The sequence below is a fragment of the Leopardus geoffroyi genome, chromosome D2 (genome assembly GCF_018350155.1).
Source record: "Leopardus geoffroyi isolate Oge1 chromosome D2, O.geoffroyi_Oge1_pat1.0, whole genome shotgun sequence".
Lineage (NCBI taxonomy): Eukaryota > Metazoa > Chordata > Mammalia > Carnivora > Felidae > Leopardus > Leopardus geoffroyi.
In genome coordinates, this window is record NC_059334.1 from 73,003,702 (window position 1) to 73,024,670 (window position 20,969).

Genomic DNA, 20,969 nt, shown 5'->3' on the forward strand with positions numbered 1-20,969 from the left:
TATATATATTATATCTATCTACCTCTCTATCTATATATCTAGATAGATAGATAAGATATGGCAGTTTCTTTATCCATTTATCCATTGATGGACACTTGGGCTGTTTCCATATCTTGGCTATTGTAACTGATGATGCAGTGAACATTAAGGTACATACATCTTTTTGATTTAGTGGTTTTGTTTTATTCAGACAGACACCCACTAGTAGAATTGCTGGATCATATACTAGTTCTATTTTTAATTTTTTTTGAGAAACTGTTTTCCATACTGGCTGCTCAAATTTACATTCTCACCACAGTGTACAAGGATTTCCTTTTCTCTGTATTATCGCCAACACTTTTTTTTTTTTTTAACTATAGCCATTCTGACAGGTATAAAGTGATACCTCATTGTGGTTTTGATTTTCATTTCCCTGGTGATTAGTGTTGTTGAACATCTTTTCATGTGCCTGTTGGCTATCTGTATGTCTTTGGAAAAAATGTCTTTTTCAGTCCTCTGTCCATTTTTAAGTTGGATTGTTTTTTTTTTGTTTTTTTTTTTTTTTGTTATTGAACCGTAGGAGTTCCTTATACATTTTGGATATATTAACTCCTTGCTGGATACATGCTTTCCAAAAATCCTCTCTCATCAGTAACTTCCCTTTTCATTTTGTTGATGGTTTCTTTCATTCCACAGAAGCTTTTTAGTTTGATGTACTCTCATTTGTTTATTTTTGCTTTTGTTTCCCTTGCTTTTGAAGTCATATCTAAAAAAACACTGCTAACACCATTGTCAAGGAACTTACCTCCTATGTTTTCTTCTAGGAGTTTTATGGTTTTAGGCCTTACATTCAAGGATTTAACCCATTTTGAGTTAATTTTTATATATGGTGTAAGACGGTGTCCAGTTTCATTCATTTGTATGTACCTCTCCAGTTTTCCAAGTACTATTTATTGAAAATAGTACCCTTTCCTCATTATATATTCTTGGCTCTTTTGACATATATTGATGATATATGTGTGGGTTTATTTCTGGATTCTTTAGTCTGTCCCATTAATCTATATGTCTGTTTTTATGACAATACCATACTGTTTTGATTACTATAACCTTGTAATACAGTTTCAAATCAGGAATTGTGATACGTACAGCTTTGTTCTTCTTTCTCAAGATTTTTTATGCCATTCAGGGTCTTTGGTGGTTTTATATAAATTTTAGAATTATTTTTTCTAGTTCTGTGAGAAATGCCATTGGAATTTTGACAGGAATTGCATTGAATCTGTAGATTGCTTTGGGTAGTTTGGATATTTTAGCAATATTGATTCTTATAATCAATTAGCTTACAACATCTTTCCACTTATTTGTGTCATCTTCAGTTTCTTTCATTAATGTCATAGTTTTCAGTGTCCAGATCTTTTATCTCTTTGGCCTTTTATTCCTAGGTATTTTTCTCTTTCATGTGATTATTTACCAGATTGTTTTCTTGATTTCTCTTTCTGATAGTTCATATTAGTGTATAGAAACACCACAGACTTTTGCATAACAATTTTGTATCCTGGAGCTTTACTGAATTTATTTATTAATTCTAATAATTTTTGATGGAATCTTTATGATTTTGTATTCATAGAATCATGTCATTTGCAAAAAAAGGGACATTTTTCTTCTTCCTTTAAATTTGGATGCCTTTTTTTTTTTAACTGATTGCTCTGGTTGGGACTTAAGATACTATGTTGAATAAAAGTGGTGAAAGTGTGCATCCTAGTCTTGTTCCTGATTTTAGAGGAAAAGCTTACAGCTTTTCACTGTTGAGTATAATATGAGCTGTGGGTTTGTCATAGATGGTTTTATTATGTTGAGGTACATTACCTCTATACCCACTTTGTTATTGTTTTAAATGTATGTTGAATTTTGTCAAATGCTTTCTTTTCAAATGTCTATTGAGATGATCACATAATTTTTATTTTTCATTTTGTTAATGTGGTATATCAGGTTGATAGATTTGAAGATGTTGAATTATCCTTACATCCCTGGAATAAATCTCACTTGATTATGGTGTATATCCTTTTAATGTGTTGATGATTTCAGTTTGCTCATATTTTGTTGAGGAATTTTACATGTATGTTCATCAAGGATATGAGCCTATAGGGTTTTTTTGTTTGTTTTGTTTTGTTTTGTTTGTTTATTTTTTTGTTGGTGTCCCTGTCTGTATTTGACATCAAGGAATTGCTGGCCTTGTAAAATGAGTTGGGAAGCATTCCCTTCTCTTCAATTATTAGGAAGGGTTTGAAAAGGATAGGTATTAAATCTTTTTGAATGTCTGGTAAGTTTCACCAGTGAAGCCATCTGGTCCTGGACTTCCATTTGTTGGGAGGTTTTTGATTAGTGATTCAATTTTTTTTTTATTAGTAATCAACCTATTCAGATCTTTTCCTTCTTCATGATTTAGTATTGGAAGATTATGTTTCTAGAAATTTATCCATTTCTTCTAGGTTGTCCAAATTGTTGCTGTATAAAATTGTTCATAGTATTCTCTTATAATCTTTTGTATTTTTGTGGTATCAGTTGTATCTTCTACTCTTTAATTTCTGATTTTATTTATTTTAACCCTCTTTTTTTGGTGAGACTAGATAAAAGTTTGTCAATTTTGTTTATCTTTTAAAACAGCCAGCTCTTAGTTTTGTTGATCTTTTCTATCATCTTTTTAGTCTCTATTTCATTTGTTTGCTCTTGATCTTTATTATTTCCTTTCTTCTATTAACTTTGGACTTCTTCTTCTTTTTCTAGTTCCTTTAGGCATAAAAGTTAAATTGTTTATTTGATATTTCTCTTGTTTCTTGAGGCAGACCTGTGTTGCTATCAACTTTCCTCTTAGAACTGTGTTTGGTGCATTCCATAGATTTTGGTATGTTGTGTTTGTGTTTTCTTTTGTCTCTAGGTATTTTAAATTTTTTCCTTTGATTTTTTTGACCCTAGAGTTGCACAGTAACATGTTATTTGATCTCCACATATTTGTCATTATTTCATGGGTTTTTTCTTGTAATTGTTTTCTAATTTTATACTGTTGTGGTTGGAAAAGATGTTTGATGTGATTTCGGTCTTCTTAAATTTATTGAGACTTACTTGTTTTGTTGCCTAAATGTGATCTACCCTGGAGAATGTTTCATGTGCACTTGAGAAGAATGTGTATTGTGCTGTTTTGGGGTGGAATGTTCTATATATATCTACTAACTTCATCTGGTCTAATGTATTGCTTAAGGCTGGTGTTTCCTTATTGATTTTCTGGATGAATGATTTATCCAGATGTAAGTGAGGTGCTAAAGTCCCCTAATATTATTATAGTGCTATTAATTTCTCCCTTTACATCTATTAATATTTGCTTTGTGTAATTTGGTATTCCTATATTGGGTGCATATCTACTTATAGATATTATGTTTTGCTGGATTGACCCCATTATTATATATAGTGCCCCTCTTTGTCTCTTATTAAAGTGTTTATTTTAAGGTCTATTTTATTGATATGAATATAGCAACACCAGCTTTGTTTATGTTTCCATTTGCATGGAATAGCTTTTTTCATCCCTTCACTCTCAGTTTGTGTGCGTTCTTCTAAAGTGAGTCTCTCGTAAGTAGCATATGGATGTGTATTGTATTTTTTATCCATTTAGCCACTCTATACCTTTTGATTGGAGCATTAATACCCTATACATTTAAGGAGATTATTTATTGGAATATACTTACTGCCATTTTGTTGATTGTTTTCTGGGATTTTTTTTTTAGTTCCTCTCTGTTTCTTTCTTCTTCTTTTTTTCTCTTCCCTGTAGTTTGATGACTCTCTTTATTGTTATGTTTAGATTCCTTTCTCATTTTCTTCTGTATTTACTATAAGTTTTTGCTTTCTGGTACTGTGATGTTTACATATATCATGCTATGTTTATAACAGTCTATTTTTAGTTAATAGCAACTTAAAGTTGAGCACATTCCAAATACCCCCTAACATTTTATGCTTTTGATCTCACAGTTTAGATATTTTTATTTTATGTATTCCTTAGCTAATCATTATGGTTTTATTTAATTTTACCACTTTTGTCTTTTAATCATTATAGTACATTTATAAATAATCTATCCACTACCTTTACTGTAAATTTACCTTTTTTTCAGTGAGATTATTTCTTTTCTATGTTTTCTTATTATTAAGAAGTGCCATTTCTTTACAGCTGAAAGATACATCTTTACTGTTCTTACAAGTAAGAGGTTGGTTTACTAGTGATAAACTTTTGCTTGTTTAGAAATCTCTTTTTCTTCTTTTTAATTACACATGATAACCTTATGGATTCAATAGTCTTATTTCAAAGTTTTTTACTTTTCAGTACTTTTGAATTTGTCATGCCACTCTCTTCTGGACTGTAAAGTTTATTCTGAGAAATCTGCTGGTAGTCTTATGGGGTTTCCCTTGTATGTAACAATTTGTTTTCCTTTTGCTGCTTTTAAGATTCTCTTTTTAACTTTTACCATTTTAATTATAATGTGTCTTGGTGTGAATCTCCAGGTTTACCTTATTTGTCACTCTCTCAGCTTCCTGTACCCAGATATCTGTTTCCTTCTCTGGACTGGAGACATTTTCAGCCATTATTTCTTCAAATAAGTTGCCTGCCCCTTTTACTCTTTTTCCTCTTCTGGGACACCTATAACATGAATATTATTCTACTTGTTGTTCCATAGGTGCCATAACTTATCTTCATTTTTAAAAATTATTTTTCTTTTTGCTGCTTTGTCTAAGTAGGTTCCATTGCTTTTTCTTCCAGCTTGCTGATCTGTTCTGCTTCATCCAGTCTACTGGATATATTTTTCAGTTCAGTTATTGTATTATTCAGCTTGTGAATTCTGTTTGGTACTTACATTTTCTGGCTCTTTGTTGAAGTTTTTACTATATTCACCCATTCTTCTCTTGAGTTCAGTGAGCATCATTATGACCATTACTTTGAATTCTTTATCAGGTAGGTTATTTATCTCAATATGATTAAAGCCTTCTTCTGAGATTTTGTCTTATTATTTTGTTTGGAAAATACTCCTGTTTCCTCATTTTGCTGGACTCTGTATTTGTTTTTATGTATTAGTTGAAATAGCTACCTCTCAGTCTTCAAGGAGTAGCCTTGTGCAGGTGATAAACCTTGTGGTTCAACCTTGTTTTCGCTCATGGTTGTCTCTTGAAACTTTGTGATTGTCTAAACTGCCTAATTTATTCTTGATATGTTCTTGTTGTCGAGGGTGTGCTAAGACCTGTCCGTTCTTCCATGGGGAGGAATCTCAATTAGCATCTAGTTTCAGGCTGATGGAAACCAGACACTCAGGCAGCAGCTTTTAAAGTATGCAAATATATATAGTCCTGTGGGCTGCAATTTTAATCCCTGGTGGTCTGCAGACCAGGAGATCTGGAAGTCTCATCTGGGTGACCGTTGCAAAATTCTGGCCTCCAGAAGAATGTATCAGCTCCTTTTGGGGGAGGTTTTGTCAAGCTGTAATGAGGCCAGTGGGATGTTTAAGGATGGTGTCTCTCTGTTTATGTTCTCACTAAGCACCTCCCTTAGCCTCTAGATGGGTGGAAAACATGAAGCCTGTCCCTTAGGCTGAAGCTCCAGACTAAGTAAATAGGCCTTTTTTCACAAGAAGACTGTGGTTGTGTTTCAGCCTGTTAACCTGTGCAGTGCCGGGGTGGGGAGGGGGGTGCATGCCAAGAACTCTTTTCAACTGTTACATCCCTGTGGAGCTCAAGAACACCAGCACTTTAGCCACCAGGCCTAGGTGATTGAGAGGCATCCCCTGTATGGATTGTGAGCACCCACTGGTTTTAGCAAGGCAGCTGAAATGTATAAGGGGTGGGGCCCACTCAGCAGCTATAGAAAGGCAGTGGGAAAATGTCTTGACTCTGGGCACACGGGGGCTTCCGTAGTGCAGTGGGAGAGTGTCTTGTCAATGTGTGGTGCTGGCTTTAGGCTGGGAGTGGGAGAGTGCCCTGACTGCTCTTGCTAGCAACCCCAGCCAGGGAGTGGAGAAGTGTCACAAGTGCCCACGGTCACCAGTTTCATCTCGGAAGCAGGAGAGTGCTGCGACCATTGGCACTTGCCAGCCCCAGTCAGGAGTAGGGGAGTGCTTCAGCAAGGCAGCAGAATAGTGCCATGACCTCTCACCTGCACTTGCCTTAGCAAGGCAGGTCAGGTCTGAGCTTGCCCACTCTGCTACCCCCCAGTAGAGTAGGAGAGTTAAAAAAATGTTGTCTCTCAGCCCTTCCAACTCCAGGGAGAGATTCAACTGTCCCCTGTCCCTCCTGCATATTCTTTTAAATTGGCAGATGAATCTGCATATTTAGTGTAGGTGCTTTTGATTTTAATTGTTTTACTTTTTAAGTTTTCATTTATTTTGTTTGACAGAGAGCACAAGTGGGGAAAGGGGAGAGAGAGGGGGGAGAGAGAGAGAGAGAGAGAGGATCCCAAGCAGGTTCCATACTGTCAGTGCAGAGCCTGATGGCAGTGCTTGAACTCATGAACCATGATCATGACTTGAGCCCAGATCAACAGTCAGATACTTAACCGACTGAGCCACCCAGGCATCCTTAGTCTAGGTGCTTATTAAATCCCTGGGTCTTGGGAGATTTCAGTTTCCGATCATATTTTGGGTCCCTTGGACGTCAGCCCTGATGGTTTTCTAACCCAGAAGTTTTGGGGGCTTGTCTCTCCAGTGCAGATCACAGTAGTTGGGGCTCCTGTTGTAGGGCAGCCACCCCTCACTCCTCTGGGAGAAGTGGGGGGGGGGGCTGGTGAGATGCAGGGGAGTAGAAAGAAGTGGTGAGGTTGTGTCTCTGCCTCTCCTCCCTTGTTGGTGTGGTCTTTTATCCTTTGTTGTTGGAGAAGCGATTCATCTAGTTTCAGATCTTTTTCAGAGGTAATTGATCTATTTGTAGCAGAGATTTGATGTGTCTGTGGGAGGAGGTGGCGTTCAGGATTTTTCTATCTTGCCATCTTGTGGAAATATCCATAAGCATATAATTTTCAAATTGTGTTTAAATACCTTTACCCGCTTTTGGGGCACCTGGGTGGGTCAGTCGTTTAAGCGTCCGACGTCAGCTCAGGTCATGATCTTGCAGTTTGTGAGTTCGAGCCCCGCGTCAGGCTCTGTGCTGACAGCTCAGAGCCTGGAGCCTGCTTCGGATTTTGTGTCTCCTTCTCTCTCTGCCCCTCCCATGCTCATGCTCTGTCTCTCTCTGTCTCTTAATAATAAATAAACATTTTTAAAAAATTTTAAGTATCTTTACCCGCTTTTGTTCAAATTCTCAAAATAGTCCTTCTGAACTTAAATAAAAATTAGGTCTATAGAAACACTAACGCTTAAATTATATAGGGATTATATTAAAATATGCTCTTTACTTCTTTTCATGGCATTTGTGTAAAATTGGATAAAATTTCAGGTAGATTGTGAGAGTGTAAATAATTTGTACATGTTGTCACAAAAATTATAATGTAATAAATACAATGTACTCGAATTCTTATTAAGGTTGTTTTGTTTTGCTTTGTGGATATTTTTTTTTCAACGTTTATTTATTTTTGGGACAGAGAGAGACAGAGCATGAACGGGGGAGGGGCAGAGAGAGAGGGAGACACAGAATCGGAAACAGGCTCCAGGCTCTGAGCCATCAGCCCAGAGCCTGACGCGGGACTCGAACTCACGGACCGCGAGATCGTGACCTGGCTGAAGTCGGACGCTCAACCGACTGCGCCACCCAGGCGCCCCAGCTTTGTGGATATTTTTAAACCTATTACTGTATGCAGTTTGCATCAAAGGTTAAGATTTATCCAATAATTAATGTGTTCATTCATTATTAAAGAATCCTTATTGAACAATTATCATAGGCCTGCCGTTATGGTAAGGTTGCCAATGCAAGGATGGATAAAATTTAGGCCTCACCCCTTAGGCACTCATTGTCTGTTGAGGGAGAGATAGACACTTGACTGTGTGACTTAAAAATATAGGGATGTACATATTCTGTGGGAACAGAGAGAAAGGAGAAACTAATTATGATTTTAGGAGAAGTGGAGTAAGTGTCTCAATGAGAACTAATCTTGTTCTTGTTTCAAAATTGTCTCAATATTTGAGACAAGAGCTTGGGGGAAAGAAAAAAGTAAGAGTTCTCCTACAGGAGAGAGAACATTCCAGAAGGTAGTCAAGTGGGAGCAGGGAATAGTTAGCCTAGCTGCAAATGGACTCCAAGAAAGATGGTGAGAGGCAGGGGAGGGAGCAGTGGATGTTACAGAGAGTCTTACTCCTGTGGCAGTGGGGAACTGGAGAAGATTTTAAAGCACAACAAATTTGTATTCTGGATAAATCCCTCTGGTGGTATTTTGGGGAATAAATTGAAAGAAAAAGACTGAAAGCAGAGAAAGGTATTAGGAGTCTATCAGTTGATGAAAAAAGAAGTAGGCGTAAAGTAAGGCTATTTATTCATTCATTTATTCATTATGTCAGCAAACATTTGATTTCCATCTATGCCAGGCATTGTTCTAGGCGCTAGTTATTCAACACGGAAAAAAACAGACAAGATTCCCGTGCTTGTGAATTTTATATGCTAGGCAGGAAAGGATTCAGGGACTCTTTTCCCACCCTTATCCAGGACAAAGGTGATTTCTAAGTAAACCTTTGATTCATGTTGTATTTTTAATAAATTAAGAAAATGCACTCGTGTGTAGAGTGTGTGTGTGTGTGTGTGTGTGTGTGTGTGTGTGTGTGTATGGAAGGATAGATAATATATGCATGAATCTCTATCTCTCTCTCTATTTATATATACACATATACATAAGTTTGTATATTTTTTAAACCTCCTATAGCATAAAGATACTTTTAGAAAAAAATTTGAATTATTTTGATAGGTATTAAATGCCTATTATATAGCATTTGTATTCAAAAATCAAAATATACAGAAGGGGATACAGGAAAAAGAATTAAACCATTCTCCCACCTTGATCCCCTAGCTACCTTCCTATTCATCATCCTACAGGTAACAAGTATTTTCAGGATTTTTGTATTTCTTAAAATTTTTTTAATGTCTTTATTTTATTTTTGAGAGAGAGGCACAGTGTGAGCGGGGCAGGGGCAGAGAGAGATGGAGATACAGAATCTGAAGCAGGCTCCAGGCTCTGAACTGTCAGAGGGGGCTCGAACTCACAAATGGTGAGATCATGACCTGAGCCAAAGTCAGGCGCTTAACTGATGGAGCCACCCAGGCGCCCCAGGATTTTTGTATTTCTTTATAGAGATATTTCATACAGGTGCTAATATCAGGGCTCCCTTCTTTATAGATGCAGTGTTCTTCACTTTGCTAGATAATTACATATTAATGCTTATGGAACTACTTTTTTAATGGCTGCATAGTGTTCCATAGCACCATAATTTATTTAACTAGTCCCCCACTAATGTACATTAGGCTTTTCCTAATATTTAGCTATTTGAAACCATGTTGCAAGTAAATATTATTATGCAGGTCTTATTAACCTTCCTTTGCCTCCCCTAAAGATCTTATCATCCTCCAAGATGCTATGTGTTTTCCTTACTTGTTTCATCTTCAATTCCCACACCCACCCTGCATGAGCACGCTAGCTCCAAAAAGCAAAGACTTTTCTTGGGTTTGTTCCCTAATATAATCCTAGTTCCTAGAGGAAGCATTCAATGAATATTTGTTGAATGAATGGATTGGCACAGGTATAAGTATATGTAGGAAAAAAATAGTAGAAGTAAAATTTCTAGTCCAAGAGGAATATACATTTATAATTTTGGCAAAGGTTGCCAAATTGATCTTTATACAGCAGGGTATCTCAGCCTCAGCACTGTTGACATTTTGAGCCTGATAATTCTTTGTTCTGGAGGGCTGTGCATTGTACACTGTTGAGCAACATCTCCAGCCTCTAACCATCACTTGCCATTAGATGTGACAACCAAAAATGTTTCCAGACATTGCAAATGTTCTTTGTTAAAAACACTGCTCTCGTGTGTTATACTGTCTGCAACCCCCACCAACAATTATGACAGTGACTCTTTCCTACAGCCTTGCCAATATTCTAAACATTTTGCTCTTTGAAATCTGATGGTGAAAGCTACTACCTCATAGTTTAAGCTCCCATATTAAGTCACATTTTAATGGAACTTTGGTATAATGAATCCCTGGCATTGTATGCTGCAGTGATGAAGGTAAGTTTGATTTTCCATTATTGAGAGAAAGAGAGTGAATATATGAAATCTAGAATCATTGGGGAAAAAATGTTATGTGCCCTTATTTTTCTTCATTAAAATATCTAAGTTTTACAAATCCTTTCTTATCTTCAGACCATTATGACTTCATGGACTGAATCTTCTCTAGAATTATGTAAATTGGCCTTAATTAATGAACAAAATTTGGAGTCAAACACTTGGACTTGAGTGCAGGTTTTCCTAATTACTAGTGGTATTACCTTGGGGAAGTCACATAAACTCTGAGCTGCAATTTACTTGTATGAAAATTGTGGGTAATAACATTTGCTCTCTCTACATCACTGAACAATTATTTTTTTTTTTTTAGATTGTGAAGCTTTTCACAATTGCAAGGGCTTAGGATAATTATTATGAAGGTTTTATGACCCACTGCTTTATCTTATGACTCATAGTGTCTCGAGAGTTTATCACTTCTCAGTGCTTCAGTAAATCCCTTCTAACTGTTCTCACTCATTTATTTATTAAACATAGGCACTTTGTACCTTACCATACCTTTGCTCCAGCTCTTTAGTCTTAAATCATTACAGTACAATTTTCTTCATACTGAGCAAGTCCCAGACAGACTCATCATTCATTGATTCATTCAGTGAACATGAAATAAGCACCATTATCTTCCCCGCCCCCCCCCCCCACTGACTTTCCTTTTCAACAGCTCCATTTTCGTCAATGCTGTTATTAATCTAGTCTTAAGGGTTGGAACTTTGTAGTCATCTACCTTGCTTGTTCCGTTTTACTGATCCCACATGTCATGAGCAGACTTATTATGATAGAGCACCCCCTTTTCCGTTCCCTCCCACTGATTTTTAAGCTTATGAGAGCTGCCTATTGGCTACCACATCAAATACAAGTTATTTTTTACTAGCTCTCCTTATTACCCTCACCAGTTAGATCTCCTAACTACTTTTCCTTTCATTGCACCAGGCCCATTCTTGCACCTATGCTTTTGTTCATCATGTTCTCTGCCCTACAGTTTTCTTCATCTGTTCGTTCACCTACCAACCAGCCCTATCTTTCAAGGGCCTGTATCATTATCATTACTCCTCCATATTTTTTGTACCTTGATATTTCACCCTGCTCTGATCTTCTTGTCATTTAATTCGTGTTCTTATTGGCCAGTTTCACTTAGTATGTCACAGAGGATCTCAATCCTGGCTGCACATCAGAATCACTTTCTAAGAATTTTGTTATCTTGGTACCTAATCCCAGAACCACCCTTTGAAGTCATTGTAGTTTTGACATTGAGTGGCTTAAACATTCTTGTGGATATTGTAATTATTTTGTTTTTCTCTTCTTAACCAAAAAGTTCTAAGTGCCAGTAAAAATGCCAAAGGTACATGGTTAATAATTGTTTGATTGGTATTTTGAATATCAAAATGTTTCTTATTCCTTTTCTGCAAAGCCTATGATTTTCATCCCACCTCTGCCAATTTCTGGCTCCATGACTTAAATAAATTGCCTGTTCTCTTTTAGCCTCATTTGTCTTCATATGTAACATGAGAATAATATCTATGTTTCTACGTGTTATGAGAACATGTATATACATATAAATCATAGCTAATAGTTGATAAATAGCAAGCACTTTGACTAGTATTAACATTATACCGTGTTTTTCTGGAGATGCTGGGAACCCCTTCATCTTTCTTGCTTTAGGATTTACTATTTTATGACTTGATAAGATACGCTTATCTACATTACTATTAGAATTAGGAAGACAGGATATCAAGGCTCTATTGCAAGCTACTGTGCAATTTTTATGTCCTTTAATTACATTTTCTCATTCCAAGGAGCAAATGAGTGTCCCATTTTTTTGACCATCCATCCACTGACTGTTCCCCTGGTTACAGTAAAATATGTACCACTACAGTTTTTTTCTTGTCAGCAGCAACTCTGAGCCACGAATATTGTAAATATACACATCCTGTTCTCTTCACATTATCAAGCGGCTCTCTCTTCCTCATAAATGCACTTTAAAGGAAGATTTTAGTTTGTTAATTTTGCTAACTTTTATTGTACAGTTTATAATTATTTCATTTAATTAAAAAATTAGGGAGTAGTAACATTATTCTATTAAATTTGGACTCATCATAAAAATTGTGCTCTTGTGAGAATTAGCAAGAAAACAGAGTATTTTGTTTTCCACGGAAGGTTGTTACATAAATTACTTTTATCAAGTTCCATGTCTTAAGTCATTTTTCATCCTTTTCTGTTCTTACTAATGAAAACATTGAAATTGCCTTTTTTAAGTAAAAAATACAGATGTATGAAAAAACAAGTATTATTTAATCACTTGTCTCCATTAAATTAGATGCAAATAATGGCAAAGGAATTAACCAAAGTGATACATTGTCAACTGTAATACAGGTGAAAATATTCAGAGCTATTAAATGGGGAAAATAACTACTTCAACCATGGACATTTATGCTGGTTTTCAGTTTCAAAGTTGTCAAAGTAATGATGGTGGCCAACCCCTCCTGCACTAGAACTAGAAACTGTGCGGGTTTCTTTGTTTTTTATAGAATTTTTTTTAATGTTTATTTATTTCTGAGACAGAGACAGAGCATGAGTGGGGGAGGGGCAGAGAGAGAGAGGGAGACACAGAATCCAAAACAGGCTCCAGACTCCGAGCTGTCAGCACAGAGCCTGACGCGGGGCTCGAACCCACCAACCATGAGATCAGGACCTGAGCTGAAGTTGGTCACTGAACCGACTGAGCCACTCAGGCGCCCCACAGGTTTCTTTGTTATCATGCAAGTTTTTCCCATAAGTTTGTCAAATTTGAAGACGCAGCATTGCTAAACAGTGCATATCTTCAGTTTCCAAACTTTTTGTAGTTGAAATTTATTCAGATGCCAACAATACTAAAGGCTTAGGGTTGAGAAGAAAGTGCTTTTGAAAAATGTTGTGATTGTCTTTCTTACAGTAGATTGAAGGGATCAAACAGATGTATGTTTGATTCTCCTCTGTTACATGAATATATTGGCACGTTACCAGTTGCTGGAAGGACGAAATGCACTTGGCATGGGGTCTGACACCTAGTTAGTGCTCAGTACATTGTCGTAAAGTATCATGCTGTTTCTAGAAGATGGTCAGAGGGACAACCCTAACTGCATCTTCTCAAGAGGCTATATTTTTCTACTTGTGATTTATATTGGACTTTAAAGTGGGATTTCTATGGGGAAAAAAGAAAAGAGGAAAGTAGTGGGGAGAGGGGGGAGGGTGGGATCACCTTCAGAGCTGGCCTCGGAGGTATCATGGCGACCGGAAACCCCCTCGCCAAGAGCATGAAAGCAATGAGGAGTCTCAAAAAGTGTCCTATTTAACTGAGTTTGTGAGAAGACACAATTGGTGGGATCAAATGTTTGGCTGCAGTTCTGGACCTATGGTAGAAGAATACTCAGTTGCCACTCAGGTTGTAAAAGGTGGACTGACTGACTGCTGTGAGGGATTTTTGTTCTAGAAAAGTTGGAAAACTTGCAACAACCACAGTAGGTGCCAGCTTTCTTCTTCTTTAGGTTGCCAGTCACAGGGGTTACATGCAGACTGACTGGAAGAGAGTTGAAAAGATGTAAACAAAGCTAAAGACAGATTAAGAAACAAGCAAATAAGACAGCACTTGAAATCAACAATATAATTGAAGAGGCAACAGAATTTATCAAACAGAGCATAGTGATATCCAGTGGATTTGTGGGAGGCTTTTTGCCAGGCCTTGCATATTTTTTTTTTTTTGAATGTTTATTTATTTTTGAGAGAGAGAAAGAGACAGAGTGTGAATGGGGAAGGGGCAGAGAGACAGAGACCAAATCTGAAGCAGGCTCCAGGCTCTGAGCACGGCTCAAACCCATAAACTGTGAGATCATGACCTGAGCCGTGGTCAGATGCTTAACCGACTGAGCCACCCAGGCGCCCCTGCCTGGCCTTGCATCTTAAAGACTTGAATGTTCTATCACAATAGAGTCACCTGTAAGAAGAGAAGTGGCAGCAACAAGGTGTTTCTCAACATTACTAACTACCAGGTTCCCCAGGGCATCGAGAAACCGCGGAGCTAGATAATGCCAAACGCACAACTTGGTGTTTTGCTACTGAAGTTTGGCAAACTAGTGTCTCCTGTAAAAACAATGTATATGGTATGTATACATTAGTATTCCTGAGCAAAACATAGCTTTCATTATTTTTAAAAAATTTGCATTGGGCTACCTGGGTGGCTCGGTTGGTTAAGTGTCCAACTTCAGGTCAGGTCATGATTTCACGGTTTGTGAGTTCCAGTCTCACATTGGGCTCTGTGCTGCCAGCTTAGAGCCTGCTTCAGATCCTGTGTCCTCCTTTCTCTCTGCCCCACCCCCACACTCTCTTTCTCATTCTTAAAAATAAATAAACATTAAAATTTTTTTAATTTGCATTTGTTTTTAAATGAGCCTAGAAAATTGGCTATAGGCATATACAGGAAAAAAATGTGTTGAATATGTTTTCCAGGAAATAGTAAATAATAAAATGAGTAAGTAAATAAATAAACAAAATAATGATAAAGCAAAGATAACAATCCTTGTTTTATTTAAATAAGATATTCTTCATTTTGCTTTATACTATAGTGCCAGTAAGCAAACATTTGTATTACAGCTTTAACATTAGGGTTCACTCTTCTTTCAGAGATATGTTTGCAGTAACCTGAAGATTTGTAATGCCCTTTTGTGGAAGGATTTAGAAGTAATAGACTTATGAATGATATTAATCAGATTTCATACAAACAACAAGAAAAGAAAGAAAGGGCTCTCTGGTTCAATTAGTCTTCATTATCTCTGAACTTGGAGATACTCACACCTGGTTTCATATTCCAGATCTATCACCTGATGGTTGGTTGATTTATGCCAAATTACTAAATTTATCTGAGCTCAGTTTCCTCATCAATAAAACAAAAGTAAAAAATAGCAGGGTCACAGGGTGGTTCTCAGGATTTGATGAGATTGTACATATAAAGGGCTTTCCTTGCCTAGTTCATTTTATAAGCACTTTTTAGGCAGTAACTGTTATCACTCCTATTTTTACTACTAACCATAGTGTCTGATGTTCTAGGTTTCTTTGTATGTCTTAGAAAAATATGGAAGAGTCGAACAGCTATTGCCCCAGAATTGGGTTGACTTCAAAGATAATGAAGCTTAAGCGTGAAGGCCCCTCATATGCACAGGACCCTTCTAAAGACTGGCATTTAATACTGTATTCTTCATTTATATTCTTTCTCTTAAAGAGAGTTTCCAAAACTCCAAAAGTTTCAGGTTCCACAAAAGCTGGATCTAGGTTGTACTGACCCGAAAGTGTTTTTTTAATTTTTAAAAATTTTTTAATGTTTATTTAGTTTTGAGAGGGAGGGAGAGACAGAGCATGAGCGGGGGGGAGCACAGAGAGAGGGAGACACAGAATCCGAAGCAGGCTCCAGGCTCTGAGCTGTCAGTACAAAGCCCAACGTGGGGCTTGAACTCACGAACCGCAAGATCATGACCTGAGCCAAAGTCGGGCGCTCAGCCGACTGAGAGCCACCCAGGTGCCCCGTTTCTTTAAATTTTTTAACTACAATGTTTAAAGGAAAACCTTTATAAGGAAGTCTAAAAAATTTATGCCATCTAATGAACACATTGATAGCAATATTTATATTAAATTACCATTTTAACCCCAAATCCCATAAGTTCATAAAATCTTCAAAATGATGCTGCAAGTAAAAATGGCATATTAAAAGCAATGAGAATTAGAGGTAACTAGAGCATGGCAGTAAAACGCTGAAGATATGTAATCAATGATATGGAATTGTCTCATTTTTTATACTCAATACTTTCTAAGCTGTTTTTCATAAAGAAAATAGTTTTAACAGATCAGTGAGAAAGTTAACTGAGTAAACTTACTTAAAATAAATATCAGTCCTCTTCAAGTTAAAGTATGTCAAAAGCATACTGAGGCATAGATCTTCCAACAAATTAGCAATTAAATGTCTATTACTCACACATGCAATAATTGAAGCTGAGAAAATTACATATTTGAAGTCAATAAAACAAACTCTGGTATTATAAAAATAAGCAAGCTGCAGTCTACAGAAATATAGTTCTGTTTAAAATGGTGAGCTTCAAAAATTTGAGAAAAAAAAACTTAGAGGTTTTTCTGGTGACGTCAATTAGTGAGTTTGAATAAAGCATTAATAAAACCACTGAACATGTCTTGGAGTTTGTATTGTTAATCTTAGTCTTTTAAAGAATTTATTGATGGGTTTTCTTAATATGCCTGTGTGCTTTGGGGCACCTGGGTGGCTCAGTTAGTTAAACGTCAGACTTCAGCTTAGGTCATGATCTCGCGGTCCGTGAGTTTGAGCCCCGTGTCTGGCTCTGTGCTGACAACTTAGAGCCTGGCGCCTGCTTTGGATTCTGTGTTTCCCTCTGTCTCTCTGCCCCTCCCCTGCTCACACTCTGTCTCTGTCTCTCAAAAAATAAATTAACATTAAAAAATTTAAAAATAAAAAAATATGCCTATGTGCTTTGTAGGTATGAAATATAAAAAATATAATATAAAGCAGTTCAGAAAAAGTTTTTGATTTACAAGTCAAGTGTTTTAAAAATATGTGCCCTACCTTGAAAAAGTGTATATCTACTGCAAGGTAAATAAAGTGTATTAAAAATGTTTCTCCTAAAAAAATAACAAACTTTAAAAAAATTCAACGTTTTGATCTTATGGAACATATGATATTAACTTTTTTAAGAAGCTGGATCTTGTAGAAATTAAATTACATTCAGTAGCAGAAAAGATCCATTATTTGTCAGATATATTACTTCAGCACTGTGGTGAGAAACTACACCCCCAATTTACAAAGAAAGAAATATAAGAATAACCAGGATTAAATAATTTTCCCAAAGATAGACACAACCAACACAAGCATTTAAAGGCTTCTTGCTTACTGTCTGTCTCCTAATCTTCTTAGGTCACATCATCTCTCAGCATTTTTAGAAAATGCCCTCTTTTATTATGTTTTCAGCAGATTGTGAATCTAATATACCAGCTTTACCCTTTTCCATACTTTCCTTCCTTGAGTATATTTTCAGGAGAGAAATCAGTTCTAGTTTTCTGTCTCTTCCAAATAGTTAAAACCATAAAAGATCATAGATGTAGTAAATCAGTTTAGAAGCCCAATGACTTGATTGGGATGTTCAATTTTACTATAATAGCCTAATCTGAAATGTTATCTGAAATGCTTACTCCTTCACAATTTTTTCTCGGTGCTACAAAAATTGTTCATAACAAGAACAATCTTGGGGGAAAAAATAAGATGTGATGTTTCAGACAGCTTAATGGGGCTGCCACCGTACTATCTAACCATTGTTTAGAGGAGTCTTGGATTAGCTGAAGGCTAGTATAGACTGAACATATTGAACAATGTCTTAAGTTGCACTTTAAAAGTCAGGATAGACAGTTCTTATAAGAAATGAAGGCTCCTTTGACCATTATAGGTGTTCTATGGCTAAAGATGAAGTGCCATACTAACAGAACAGAGCTTGCAATTTATGGTATCAGATTACAAGGTGAAAAAGAAGCTTAACAATTTTGTTTTTTGTAAATTTTTTCTTTCCTAAGAACAGAAATTCCAAGTTATAGAATGCAGTATTGACAAAGCTATTTTCATACAATGCCTGGTGATTATAAGTAGGAGTTAGAGAAAATATCATACTGCTCAATATTTTGGCAATTAATTTCAGAGAAAGTCTTCCTAACGAAATCTAACTGAGTTGCTCCCTTACAAAAATTTGAACCTTATTAAATAATCTAACTCATTGATATGGTCCATTTGTAGAAGCAATTTATTAGTCTAATGGTTAACACCTGTTAGTTGAAGCTGAAAAAATGAGAAGATTTTAACTGAAAGCAAATGCAGTAAATTCTGGTTCTTTTTTTTCTGGTTTCATAAAAGGTTCACACACATACACGTACACACACGCTCACACACACACACGCACACAATCTCTTTCCCTAGACAATTTTAATACATTTTCCCTATGAGTTAAAAGCCATAAGTATCCCCACAGATATTTTTTTGCAAGTGAAATTGCTTTTCATTTGGCAAAAACTAAACCTATGATTCATAGCAGCTTAGAGCACTCAAGGCCAAAGAGTACATCTTGCTTGCTTTGACTGACATTTTTGCAGGCTAAATCAGACCTGCATGATTCAGCTGCATTGAGATTCATTATGCTGTGAGAGGGGAGATTTGGGGGTGGTGTAAAAGAGCATAAAGGGAAATTGTCTTGGAAATTGTGGCTTGTGACTGAGGTTAAAAACCAGCCACAACCAATAGGCAGCTTCAATTGGTATTATACTGAGGAGGCACCATTTTCCTACCACCACCTTTATACAAAGAGCTAGCAAAGAACATTGAGGATGATCTAGTAAAGAAAATTTCTGTGGGGAAGCAGAAAAGGGACTTTTCTTTGCTATGACAAATGAAGTCAAGGTAGAGAGCAAGAGTAGAGTAAACGGCTCTTTTTCTCTGCTCAGGCGTTAAAAGTAAATCAAGTGCATATTTTGTGTAAAATGAAAAGCGGAGAAAAATCCATCACCAAAAACATTTACCTAAATGTCCATCATTAGCAACTCACTCCTTTTAGATGTCTTCATTAGGCTTTTTCATCAGGTCCCTTTAAAATTCATATGCCCAGAAGGGTTAAAATCTTCCAATATCAGGTACTTTCCCATCCAAACGTAGTACAAGAAGAACACAAGAAAATTACTTTGGGAAGATGGGATCAGAAGAGAAAAGTGTTTATAAAGGATTACTGTAGCCAACACCCCATTCTGCTAAATGTATTTGGTTTATTTTCTCTTGGTACTGATATATAACCCAGTCATAACTGATTGTATTTAGCACCAAGTACATAATATATGGTGCAAAATGAATATACCGAAATTTTTGGTACAAAATTATGAAGAATTTCAAGACGGGGAATTTCAAGAATTTCAGCAGAGCATTTAACCAGGCTTGGGGCCCTCCTAAACACAGGGCCCTGTGTAACTGCACAGGCCATATGCCCATGAAGTCAGTCTTCATTTTATTCATTATAATAGTAGAAATGGTGAACTCTAAGCCAGATTCGTAAAAACATTTGATTAAAGATATTCAAATGCTGACTTGTGAATTCTCAACACTAATACAAAATTTTACCCAAGTTCTTTTTAAGCTAATGGGTGGCTTTAGAAATCACTAAGTGTAACTCTTTTTATTCTGTATGACTGACCTATCTTATCTGCCTACATATCTTTCCTTATTTGCCTGACGTTCTTTGGGAATGTATAGGTTTCATGAGTTCCTACCTTATTATTTGAAGTTTGGACCCTCAGCCCTTACCTGTAAGCCTGAGATTCAAGAGCCTAGTACCCATTTACCATTCCTAACTCATGAACCACCCAAGTACATAAATTCAAGGATTGCTCCCTAGAATATCCCCCAAATAAGCGCTCATGTAGAACATCCAGCCATTTTTCCAGCCCCAGGTTTGAGATTGGAATGTGCATGAAAGATACCTGGCTATGCCAAATCCTAAAGGAGATTAATGAAAGCTAGGGATGGTTTCACCTCTTGGTAGAATATGTTTCACATTCCTATTCAATTTTCAGTAAACTGCTATCTAAGCCAATTTTCCTTTCTAGTATCTATTTTGAATTTAGTCCAGCAGTAGGCTGCTTTTTGATTCCTCTGTTAAGTTCTATCTCTTAATCTTTGGTTGGCACTTTACTATAATTAATATTACATTAATCCCACCACTGACAGAATGCCCCAGGATTTTTTGTTGTTGTTGTTATTTTGTTTTTTCAAGATCAGGTGTCACTGATAACTCTTCTGACTTTTTAATCTTTTACTCAGTTGTGATTAGAGTAAATGAGGCAATTCTTTGATGTGAGGCTTTCTTTTATTCCTCCCAGCCCCATCCCACAGGCATCAAAGATGTTACATGAAATAATGACATTTTTATAATGTTGACTAATAGTCATTAGACAGGAGTTGAGAAATGAATGGCATTGAGGTTTTGAATAATCTGCTGTTAATTTTTAATGTTATAATTTAGAAAATAATTGTAAATCCTGTTTGTGATCAGAGTTAATCATTAAAACTCTTTTTAAGTAATATGTATTTAGTCACTACATTATGTCTAAGGCAGTTCTAAATACATACTTCTAAAATACTTGCTCTCTAAATTTTCCCTTCAAAAACATACAACCATAGCTTGTCAAGTTACTAACAAGTGAATGTGAATAGTTTAGTTTAAAAATATTGAATCATCTTTGTAATACTTGACTGGTTTTTTTTTTTAAAGACTATTATTATATTATCTTTTTAAAATAAAACACTTATATAAAATAGTACTCTTTTTTTTCTGTGCATTGTATACAAAGTGTTCCACTACCAATAGGTCACTTTGACTTTAGGAAACAGTATTGATAATATTTTCTCTTCACTCAGAAAATGTTTACACTAAGTTTACACTATCATATTATAGTTGGATTATTTTTCTAAAATGAAGCTTTTAAAGATTTTATAGGCTTCCAGTTATAATCCAATATAACAGAATAAACATGAGGCCAAGGGTCTGTAACAAAATATGAAAAGCTATGATGTTTGAACCTAAAAAAAACAAATGTAGTATGTAGACTTCAAAATGTATAAGAAATCTGGAAGAATCAGTA

The 20,969-nt window shown here is 36.1% G+C and overlaps 1 protein-coding gene and 1 pseudogene across 2 annotated transcripts in view; both read left to right on the forward strand.

Moving 5' to 3' along the window:
• The window catches only part of LOC123577564, a 28,432-nt pseudogene extending 14,121 nt beyond the window's left edge, over positions 1 to 14,311 (forward strand).
• Positions 1 to 20,969, forward strand: part of ATRNL1 (attractin like 1) — a 784,731-nt gene that overhangs the window by 574,198 nt on the left and 189,564 nt on the right. The gene's annotated exons all lie outside the window — the stretch shown is intronic.